The sequence below is a fragment of the Anomalospiza imberbis genome, chromosome 2 (genome assembly GCF_031753505.1).
Source record: "Anomalospiza imberbis isolate Cuckoo-Finch-1a 21T00152 chromosome 2, ASM3175350v1, whole genome shotgun sequence".
Classification (NCBI taxonomy): Eukaryota; Metazoa; Chordata; class Aves; order Passeriformes; family Viduidae; genus Anomalospiza; species Anomalospiza imberbis.
This window is the reverse complement of record NC_089682.1, coordinates 57,579,042-57,589,922: the sequence shown is the minus strand read 5'-3', so window position 1 is coordinate 57,589,922 and position 10,881 is coordinate 57,579,042. Positions and strand designations below refer to the sequence as shown.

Here is a 10,881-nt window from a genome sequence, read left to right as displayed (position 1 = left end):
AGCCCAGGTTTATATGGCAAGGAGGGACATTTTTTTCACCCTGTTCTGTGTGGGTATGTTTTTTTCCCCTTATATGAAAAGTTAGGAAATAATGCTTTTCTTTTAAGGTGAAACCTGGCACAATTTATAACCCACATTCTCCTAAAGACAAGCCTTCTCCCATCCTCCCTCATCCCCAGGCTAAGTGATGACTCTCCCTGGCAGCCTCACACACTCCAAGGCTGAGCTGCTGAGGATTTATAGGGCACCTTCTGCTCTGTTTCAGGTGGGCTCCCTGAATGTCACTCAGCAGCTAGTACTCGGGGTTTTCAGTGACCAGCTGCAAATGTACTGGGGATGTGTTTCTCTCTCTGGCTGGAGATGGAAGCTGCCAGGTGAGCAGGTTTTGTCTGGGCAGGATGGTGGTGGTCCAGATGGCTGATATAGAGACTTCCATCAGATTTTTTTTGACTGTGCACGTTTCTTAAACATTCATGCAATATAAGTCAGGAAAAAGTTCTTGTTGCAGATTCAAGGCTTTCAATTAATCTTTTCAACAGGACAAAAGCCTAAAAGCAGCTTGACCAGGATTCCTAGCAAGGGGTTTTTACAGGTGACTGGGACACTGACAAACAAGCTATTACTTCACTTACTCAGGTGGTTTGGTCCACTGTACAGACAGAGCAGGGAACAGGCATTTCTATAAACTGTGGATGTGTAGTATTTTATACTGTTATAGCAGCAAAATGGTATTATATCTAGAGAGATAAGGCCAGACATAATCATATGGAAAATAGTATTAAGGAATATATATTAGTTTAGCAATGCACTAGCTGCCATAGAAAATGTTCATGTCATAACCACTAGTACTTGATTAGTAACACTGACAAAGGCAGGATTTTTTTGTCCCTTTTTTCCCCCTTGTGACTTCAGCATTGGTAGTCCTGGTGACTGGAAGGCTCACTCAATCCAGAAATTGTGCAAGCTTTTCCGTGTACCTCAGTCCTACAGAGGTCAGGATGTCTTTAAGTTACTTTTGTGCTCTTGGTCCTTTTCCAGTCTGTGAATAAGAGTCAAACATCAAAAGAATAATGGATCAGTCACCACCAACTAGATTGATCCCCTCAGATTATTTCAAGTAGATAAATAAATCATGGTGAACTCATAATTGTGATTGATGTATTTTTTTATTTGCATTAAACACAGGTTATCTATGATTCTAAGGTGAGGAACAAGGTATGTTGTGCCGGGTACCCTGCAGACAGAAGGCTCTGCTTTAACTCTTCCAGATGATATGGCCCTGCAGACTTGAAATCTGCCTACAACTTGGGCTGGAATTGAGTGACTGTGAGCTGTTTGGTTTGACAGAGAACATGCTTTTAATGGTATTAGGAAATTTTTCCCACTCAGAATCCAAATGCTAATGCGCCTCATGCTGTAACTCTAATGTTTCTGTTGTTCTGGTTTATCTGTTGAATAGGTTGACACATAAGTGTTAATTTTTTATTTTAAATACTGCCTCTGATATGACATAAACCCACCGTGGGCCAGTGAAGATCTTGATATAATTTTATTTAATTTTATTTCCAATGCTCATGCCCCAAGGCAGATCTTTTTGTAATGTCTGAAATTTTAAAATGTGTTAACTTCTGTGAGCACCCAGTGTTATGAATAATAGGGGAAATCCTTAAAATTATGAAGGGCATAGTGTAAAAAGTAAAAAAAAAATGGCTGGGGGTCCATTCTTTCTCTGCCCTTCCTCTTTGGAAGGCACCAAAGTTGTTTGTTACTGTTCAAGCCAACAGATACCAAGAGGTATAGGAGCAAGAGCCAGTATGTAACTTGTGGAGGCTGTGTCAGTGCCTCTACTGTGACCATGGTCATTGATTCCTATTGTTTAACTCCAGAAATGTCCACTAGATCTTTAAGACAGACCACCAGTATTTTATAGGCTCTTTTAATTTGTCTGTAATTTATTCTTCTACTAAATCCAGTAGTTTGTGCTTGGCTCAAGCCATTTCAGTAGCTGATCTACATGGCAGGAGATGGAGATCCCCCATTTCCTAGGGAGTATCTTCCAAGGCTTGATCTCCATCTACCTCTTTGTTATGACCTAAAAATAAGACAAGGAGTAACAGATACAAATTGAAAGATGGGAAATTTAGGTTAGATATTAGAGATAAATTTTTCACTATCAGGGTGGTGAGACACTGGAACAGGTTGCCCAGAGAAGCTGTGAATATCCCAACCCTGGCAGTGTTCAAGGTCAGGTTGGATAAGGCCTTGAGCAACCTGGCTGAGTGGGAGGTGTTCCTGCCCATGGCAGAGAGTTGGGACTGGATCATCTTTAAAGTCCATTCCAACACTTAATATTCTACGATTCTATGATAATGCTCTGTCAAGGTCTAAGCCTTCCAGATCGTGGTATGGACACCCACAGGTGTGTTTCACTGTCCACGAGAATCACAGGATAGTTCAGGTTGGCAGGAACCTCAGGAGGTCTCTGGTCCATCCTCTGTCTCAAAGCAGGGTCAGACCAGGGTGCTCAAGGTTTTAATCAGTGGAGTCTTGAAAACCCCCAAGAGAGATTGCACCACCTCTCTGGCCAGCCTGTGCCACTGCCTCCTGTCGGGATGGGGAAATAGCTTTTCTCCTTATATCCAGTCACCTCTTCACTGTTTCACTTGGGCTGGCAGGCTCTCAGCATGCACCATGTGAAGATCCTGGATGTGATGTCTTGATAACACCTCCACAAGCTTTGTTGGGTTCTTGTGAAGCCACATCTTCTCCAGGCTGAAGGAGCCAAGCTCCCCCAGCATCTCCTCACTGGCTGTTGTGCAACCTCTGACTTAACTGTCGGGATGTGTTTATAAAACAAATCTCTTAACACCCAAATGCAGCACAAGATGATGTCAATTTGTTGACCAGTCTGACCCCTGTTATCTTGATGACAATTTAGGTATTAAAAAGCCTTTGTAGGTTAAAGGAGCGATGTCTGTATGTTTTACATAAATGTCAGAGCTTCCCCTCAGTTCCTCTCTAGTGATTTCATCTGCTAAATTCGATGTTATATCAAAACTCAGGCATCAACATTAAAATCCTTTCCTCCAGGTTGGTCCAAATTGCATCCCTCTCAGCTGCCCTGCTGGTTTCCAAGCTTTTTTTGTCTCACAGTGATCTGAAATACCCTCTCTATGCCTCGCCGGCTACCCAGACCTCTCTTTCTCCTGATACTGAAACAGAGGGAAAGCAAGAGTTATCAAAAAGTTTCTGCATTTCTTCCTGAATTCTTTTACAATGCTCACTGTAGATGAGATGAGCTCTCACATAAGCTCATTACCCCACTTATATCTGGAACACCGTATCCCAGCCGTGATGCTATGCACTCAAAAACAACATACTGCTCTTCCACTTACACATTTGCTCTGCTTTTACCATCAGTAACAAACCCATAATCTCTCCTGGGCAGGATTTTGTTTCGAGTTCTGGTTCTCACAGTCAGCTGCTACAACACAGGGGCAATTACAGCGCTTGACAACTGCTGCCAGGTGGTTTTTAGATGGAGTTTTAAGGACTGCTTTTCACTTGGAAAGCTGCAAATGGCCTGTGACCTTTCTGCTGCAGTTGAACCAGTGGATGCTGGTTGCAAAATATCTCTAGGGCTCCAGCTTCACCAGGAAAGAAAAGCATCTGGCAAAACCCTTTTGGAAGCGAGGCTTTTAGTAATTTTTAATTGGTCAAATAAACCTTAGGCCTCATAGGTTCTAACCTGGTGCACTGCCCAGAAACTCTCAGTTGCTGTCTCTCCCCTTGGGTTTTCCCTGGCTCAGTCTGGAGACATGTCTGTGGCATGCAAGGGGAGGCACAGTGCTCAAAGCTCTACAGAATCTGTGAAGTATCCCTATCTCTCCCCTGCCCCATTACTGGAAGCCTTTCAAATTGCCATCTCTTTTTTTACACTGCTATTTGCTTCTGCATCAGCAGAAGGCTGATGCCAGCCTGTTTTACACTCTAAGATTGAAACAAGGCAATATTATGTTAAGCTTTACAACTGTTGTGTGGTGGTGCACTTTTCCAGATGATACAAGCTACTGAGAGGGAGACATACAGGTGATGTAATGTGATGTAGCCTAGTTGAGGAGTGGAAATTGTTCAGAACTTTAGAGTAAATGTTAAATTCACTGTAATAATTTCTTTTAGACATTAATCCCACAAATGCACAGTGGCAGAGAGCACTAGTCTTATCTGCTACATTCTCACAGCAAACACTTAGGAAAGCAAGAAGGAAGAGCAGCAGATATTTGTGTTTGCCACATGCTTGATATGACCTCTTTGTGCTCAAGTTGCCATCTGTTATGAAGCACTTTATGGGTGTTTGTCAAGCCTTCTGTATCTTTCAAAACAATATTGCTACTTTATCATAAAAGGTCTGAATTATTCTATACATGGCCCCACCTTTCCAGGGACACTGACATCTTTACAGGTACCTAATTGCTGCTCAGGATTTTTGCTGCTGATTTCCACTGTGGGGGCTGGAGCCCTGCTAACTTTTGTCTCTGAGCAGCTTTCCAAGAAGAAGCGCTCTCCACAGCGATGGAATATCATGCAAACTATTAACAGGGGAAACTTTACCTACGGCTGCAACGCAGCCGTGTCTGATGTTAAATACGGAATCCAGTGATATTTTGACACAAGGGGAAGACCTGTGCTCGGGGAAGTCCTTTTATCATATGATTAAGCTGTCATTTAAATGATGTGAAAAAATAACTTCTAAGCAGAGGATAAAGGAACAGTCTTTTTGCAAATGACTGCTGAAGGTGAAGTGATTGAAAGGGACATAGAGCAGCATTTTGTTCTGTTTTTATCTTGTCTTTAATGAAACACTATCATTTTGTGAAGCAGTGGAAATTATGGAGATTTTGCTGTTTAGATCTCTGGAGACAGACATGTGTGATCAATGACTGCTCACTAAAACGGCCTCTAATAGAATCAAGGAGAAGCAGAAAAACACTGAAGAGAGTAAGGGAAACTACTGAGCTCTGAGGAATGTGTTATCTCATCTCTGAAGGAGAATACAACATTCCTTGGTAAGGCAAGGAAATACACTGAATTGATATGAGCTGGAAGCCAACAAGCTGTTGTGGGTCTGCAGTGTACACACCCCTACAGCACAGCCTCACTGCATGTCCACAGGGCAGGACTGGTGTCTATCAGCACACAGCTAGCCAGGTGAATCTTAGAGGGAAGATACACCATGGATGGCTGAGCAGCAAACATATCCTGGACAAGTTAATGTCTGTTCCTACACCTGCTTGCAACCTGGGATCACAAGGGAAGGAAATCAGCCTCCCTGAATGGTGCCTGTTGCTCTCTGACCCTCACACCCACCCTCCCCAGGCCCCAGGGATGTGGTGACCACAGCAGCAGCAAACAGCACACCAAGGAACACTCTCTTGGCTGCCCCTTCTGCCAGCTAAAACACCTGGTTTTAGCAAAGGCAGGTTGCTGCTGCTGCTGCTCCTGGGGAAGGGGGCGGCTTCTGAGTGCGATTCCGCAGCTGACACGCAGCTGCTGAATGGGAGTCAGCCTGAACGACCCTGTGATGGCAGACACAAGGGTTTGCATATCTAACACCAGACACATCTACTGGCAAGGCTGACAGTATTTTTGTAAAGGCTGTGCACAAGCTGTGGCTGGGTGGAAGGCAAGCAAACACTTTCCAGAAAAAGCACGATGAATGAAATGGACCAAACATTAAGAAACCACACCATTTTTCTGTGACATCTTCCCAGGAGAGGGTAAAAACCCAAACCAAAACCAACCTCAGTGCAGAGAGCTCCAGGGACACTAATATAGGCTAGTTAATTAAACAACAAAAGCCTGATCTCTTTTATTAGTTCCTACAAAAAGCCGTGAAGGCATTGGGAATCCAGCATTGACAATAAATCATGGAGCCCGTCTGAGCAAGAAACAAGGCTGCAGAAAGATCCAAAGCATCAAGGGAGAGATGAACTGCTGCCGTGTGGCCCTGGCTCAGTTGCCTTACCAGGCAGGGAACTCAATCATATCTGCAGAGCAATAGAACCAAGGGAGAGTCTGCAGGCTGGGCAGGGACCAGCCCCTCCACCCCAACAGTCCCTGCCTCTAGGCCAGGGCCAGTGGGAAAAGCACTGAAAGCAGTGGGGCTATCTGACCTGCTTGGATGTCGGATGTCAGGGAGTGTTTTTTCGGTTGGGCTAAACTGGCAAATAGCAAATGCTTCCTTCTTCAGCCTGATGCCCTTGCAGATTCATGGTTTGCCAGGTTAACAGTAATTTCCATGTACATCCTTGCACTGCATCACCGGTGGCACCACTGAGGAATTCCAGCTCTTGGAAAAAACAAAAGTGGAGCTGGAGGCTGCAGCAACTGATGCCATCTGAGGGGTGGGGGGGTGGGAACAAGAACCAGCCCCTTCTTTGTCACCCCTTATGGAAAGGTGAAAGAGTAGGAATAGCCAGGGGAGTGAAGGAAATCTTGAGGTTAGTTTGAGATTTTGGAATCTTCTGCTGCCATTTAGACCTGTCTAATGCCTGAAACTGGAGTTGAGAGGCTCTCTCCCACTTTAGTTGCCATATCCTCTCTATTCCCCTTGTAAGCTGAATGATTTGGAATGTGTTGATCTTGTTCTGGAAATTGTGTATTTTTGAGCTTGACAGCTCAAAATGATGATGATGGCAAACTCAATGTATCTTAGAAAATGTGTTTATATAGGCTTTCAGTCAAGCACCATTTAAATGCCATACATCATGATAAAAATGAAGGTGAAAGCAACTCTGCTAGGCCACTAGTGGGAAGGCAGTGTCCTGGTTACATGAAAATATCTTTTGTTGTCAGATAAGCAACATCTCCATTGAAAGGCCACCAGCTTCACAATTAGTGCAAAATATGGGGATGAAAGGCTTTTGCAGATATCAAAGAAAATCCCAATAAAATTCGCAAGCAGAATATGCTCAGGTAAGAGCTCATCTGCATGCAGTGGTGGCTGTAATGTGCTGTACAGCAGTGGGGTTGCTCAGCTCACACCCACATTAGAGGAATGCAAAGTAGTACCAATCCCATGGAGCATTTCTGTTATGAGGGTGACATTTCATTTTAAAAAAAAGAAAAAGAAAAAATAGATTTGAGCTGTTAATTTTAAAAACAATTTTAGAGAAAAAAAATACTTGGATGTGTATGATTATAGATAAATTCAAAATAACTTTAAAATTGAGGATTTTTAAAATATCTGCAAATGGAGTTGTCTTTGTCATAAATGCCAGATTGATGATTTATCCTATAAAATTTTCAGCAATGAATGTAAAATCTCCATTAACTGCACTGGCCTCACACTTTGCATGCACATCAAAGATTCATGGTATAGGACAGTGGTGAGGTAGTAGACACTCTCTGACATCCTGCTGTAACTAAGACAATTCATAAGAATTTAGTAAGAAGGTAAGATATGCTGCATGTGTCCAAAAGTCCATTCAACTCAGTATTTCTGCTGTGACTTACAGACACTTAAATGAACCTAAGAACAGGCAGGCACACCTGGAATGATGCAGTCAAGCATCCTTGAACTAAAGAACACTGAAATGATACTTTTTAATTTCCACTTGTGGGCCTCATAAAATGAAACTTTGTTTTGCTTACTGTAGCATGGAAATTATTTCATGTCCTGACAGCTTTCAACTGTTGCATCCTTATAAGTTCAGTGGCCATTTACCATTGGCCACATGAAGTTACATACCCATTATTCATAATTCTGTTACCTTTATCAAATACATCCTGGTCTCCACTGGGCTGCAGTCCTTTTGGATATAGTTTAACGTCAGATTAACAAACTGGATCTCTACTCCTGCACCATGATACCAGTTTCTTATTCTCAAGACAAAGCAGGTGGTGCCTAATGCTGATGTGAGAGGTGGAGAGGACAGCTGTATCTGGTAGAAGTAAACATCCCTAAGATCTCCTCCAGGATCCATCTGACATGCAGGACTGTAGTCCTACATAGAATAAAGGAAGCAGCCTTACTCTTGATCATTTACCTGGATATCTGTCAGTCGCTATCCCATTTCTTTCAGAAGCCACATTTCAATGGCTATGGTGCGTGACAGTCCTATGGTTAGAGATGTAACTTGTTCCATCAATTTATATGCCTGGAAAATAAGATGGGTATGCAAGAAAGCCATTCAGAGGAATTAAGTTATATGTTTTATAAAAAAGTTTAATTTGGAAAAGGAGACAGTACACCGTTTTGTTTTCCTTTAGCCTGTCTAAACAGTCAAATTGGAAATACATAACTGTGATCATGCATTTGATTTTTCAGTTACTTGATTCAAGGATTAGGACCAAACTGCCAAAAAAAATCTAAGTTAACACATTTTCTTACTTCCATAATAACTTTTACATCTCCCAGTTAATGACTGCTAACACAAATATTAAGTATTTAGATCCATTTAGCACGACCAAATGCAGAACCTCTTATAATCCATACTGCATTTTGTTCCCCAAGACTGAGTGTATACAATGATAATAAAAGGCAGCGTGTCAGAAGGGAGTGCAGTATAGATAAATTAACTTGAATAAGAAAGGGAGAAATGGAAGACTTCTTGAAACTCTACATTCAAGATCTCCTGTTAGCTCTTCTTTCAGAGTTTTTGTCTGTAGTGCCTGGTATTTCCTTCTGCAGTGTTGTAGATGCGGAGGATCTACAGAAATTTAACTTAAGTTTGCATATGTAAATTTAATACCCCAAGTTTAGTCAGTGTCATCTGTCATCTCTTTGCACTGGAACACACTTAAATCTTATATTTGTAGAAGGATATAATTTTGTTATTTGAAACAGAATGCGGAATTCAATGAAATGAAACAATGAACCATTCTTTTTTTAAAAAGGAAGATTTATTTATGGCTACACACACCACATATAAAATTAACATTAACTGAAACATGTAATTGTTTCAATCATTTATGACTAAACACAATGTTGACTATAAAACTGTACAGTTTGTATTTAGTAACCAATTCTTACAGCATAGTGCAATTGTAACATTTTATAAAGAAAATAATTTGTGCCTTTTTAAAATAAAGTGCATTAAATTACTATCTTGTATACAACAAGAAGCTCTGTAGTTGCAATTCAAAGCTTTAAGCTTAAGGGAAACTGAGGCAAAGATGTTTCACTTCCTTTTAAAATCACTTCATACACTGCCAAGCTATGGTTCAAACTTCAACCACAGTTAAATTAAAAAAAAAAACAAAACAAACAAAAAAAAAAATCAGACCAAAAACCTAAATTAGTATAAAAAATAACCACAGGCCTTTGTGTACGAAACCAGTAACTGGTTCTCATATGAAAAGCACAACATGCAGGATTTCAATCCACCTGGCTCCTAGTGAGATGTAGAGCATGAGAACTATCCTTCATGCAGATGCTTTTGCTAAAGCTTTTAGAATTCAGCATGGAACTACACTGCAATCAGTAGTATCAAGTGTCTACCTGAATTGTACAATGTTTCCTAGGAAAAGTTCTCTCTGAAGATCTGATGACATGAACATGGTAAACCACAGGTTATTTTTAATTGCGTTTGGCAACAAGAGTTGTGGCGGTTTACAAGTGGTTCTACTAGCCCAGGTATTCCAAATTTCACGGCCTGAAATTAAACACAGTTTTCTTTCAGAGGCACACTTATCCTCTGAAATTCCATTTGTAAACACATTTACAATCAACTTCCTTAGATTTTGGCTGTGACAGTAAAGCTCAGACCAAAAAAAGGAGGGCTTTAGCCCCCAAAGAGTAAAAAGCTATAGACATCAAAATGGACCGAGGTGTAATGTGTCTCTCTCCAGAAACAATGACAAAACCAAGAATACCCATTTCCTTTGGTTGGCTCTGGCTGAGGCCCAACAGGAAAGTCCATATTCTTCCCCTTCTCCATACATATATGGGACTGCTATCAGCTTCAACAAAAAATACATTTGAGCACATGCAAGTAACCCTAGAGACTGCCTGACTATTTTGCTGTATGTGTAATCCAGGCAATTTACCTGCCTCTTCAGCTGCAATACTCATTCCAAACTTTTGGCACAAAGCAGACACACTGTTCCTGCATTCTGGAAAAGTGCATTTTCTTCCTAGAGGGACCAGCCTGAGTTCAGCACCAGATTACTGTACCTTCAGCTGCTCAGCTCTGGGATAGCTGCCGTGTAATAAGCTGTGTGCTGGAGCGTGCTAACTCCCAGCAACCACTCACCCTCCTCCTCCTGGACTAAGGAAAGTCTCTGCTTATGCTGAGAGGGCAATACAAAAGAAAATATTTGGCTGGAATGTGACTGAAGAAGGCTCCCTGTTTTCTATCATATCTTCAAAAAGCTCTGTGCTGAGAGCAGAGCTCCCTTCCAAAACCATTGTACTGTGACCTGTGACCAACACAGCAGAAAAGCCTCACCTCTGTGCTCTTTTCTCCTGAGCCCTCTGGGGCAGAGGCTCCACAAGGTGGACTGAGTGTTGATCATATATAGACAGACCACATTGTCAGAGGGCAACCAAAGAGTGGCAACACAAAAAATCCATGGATGGGGCACAACTGCCCACACTCCATGTGGACACAACCCTTTTGTCCTTTTCTGGATGTGGGTATTTCAATTTTTGAAGGGCCAGGTCATGCTGCTTTTATTTGCATACTCTAAAATATCTCTCCCCTGAAAGCAGGGGAAGCCAAATTCCTCATAATTTTGATGGGTTTAATCTTAGTGAACACTGAAGTAAGAGGAAAATTCTATGGTGACCATAAGTAATCAGTGCATTAGAGCTCTATACCTTGGCCCTAAATCTTAGAAGTCCTAGGCCTTTTTCCCAGAAAACCCCTGAAACATATA

The 10,881-nt window shown here is 41.8% G+C and overlaps 1 long non-coding RNA gene across 1 annotated transcript; it reads right to left on the bottom strand.

The window, feature by feature from the left end:
- Positions 1–575: 575 nt before the first annotated feature.
- LOC137468964 (uncharacterized) lies at positions 576–8,162 on the bottom strand. Its single transcript, XR_010996281.1, has 3 exons — positions 8,049–8,162; positions 7,773–7,912; positions 576–2,092 (listed from the first exon to the last, which is right to left on the bottom strand). It is a non-coding gene; the product is annotated as an uncharacterized lncRNA (long non-coding RNA).
- Between the last annotated feature and the right edge of the window lie 2,719 nt (positions 8,163–10,881).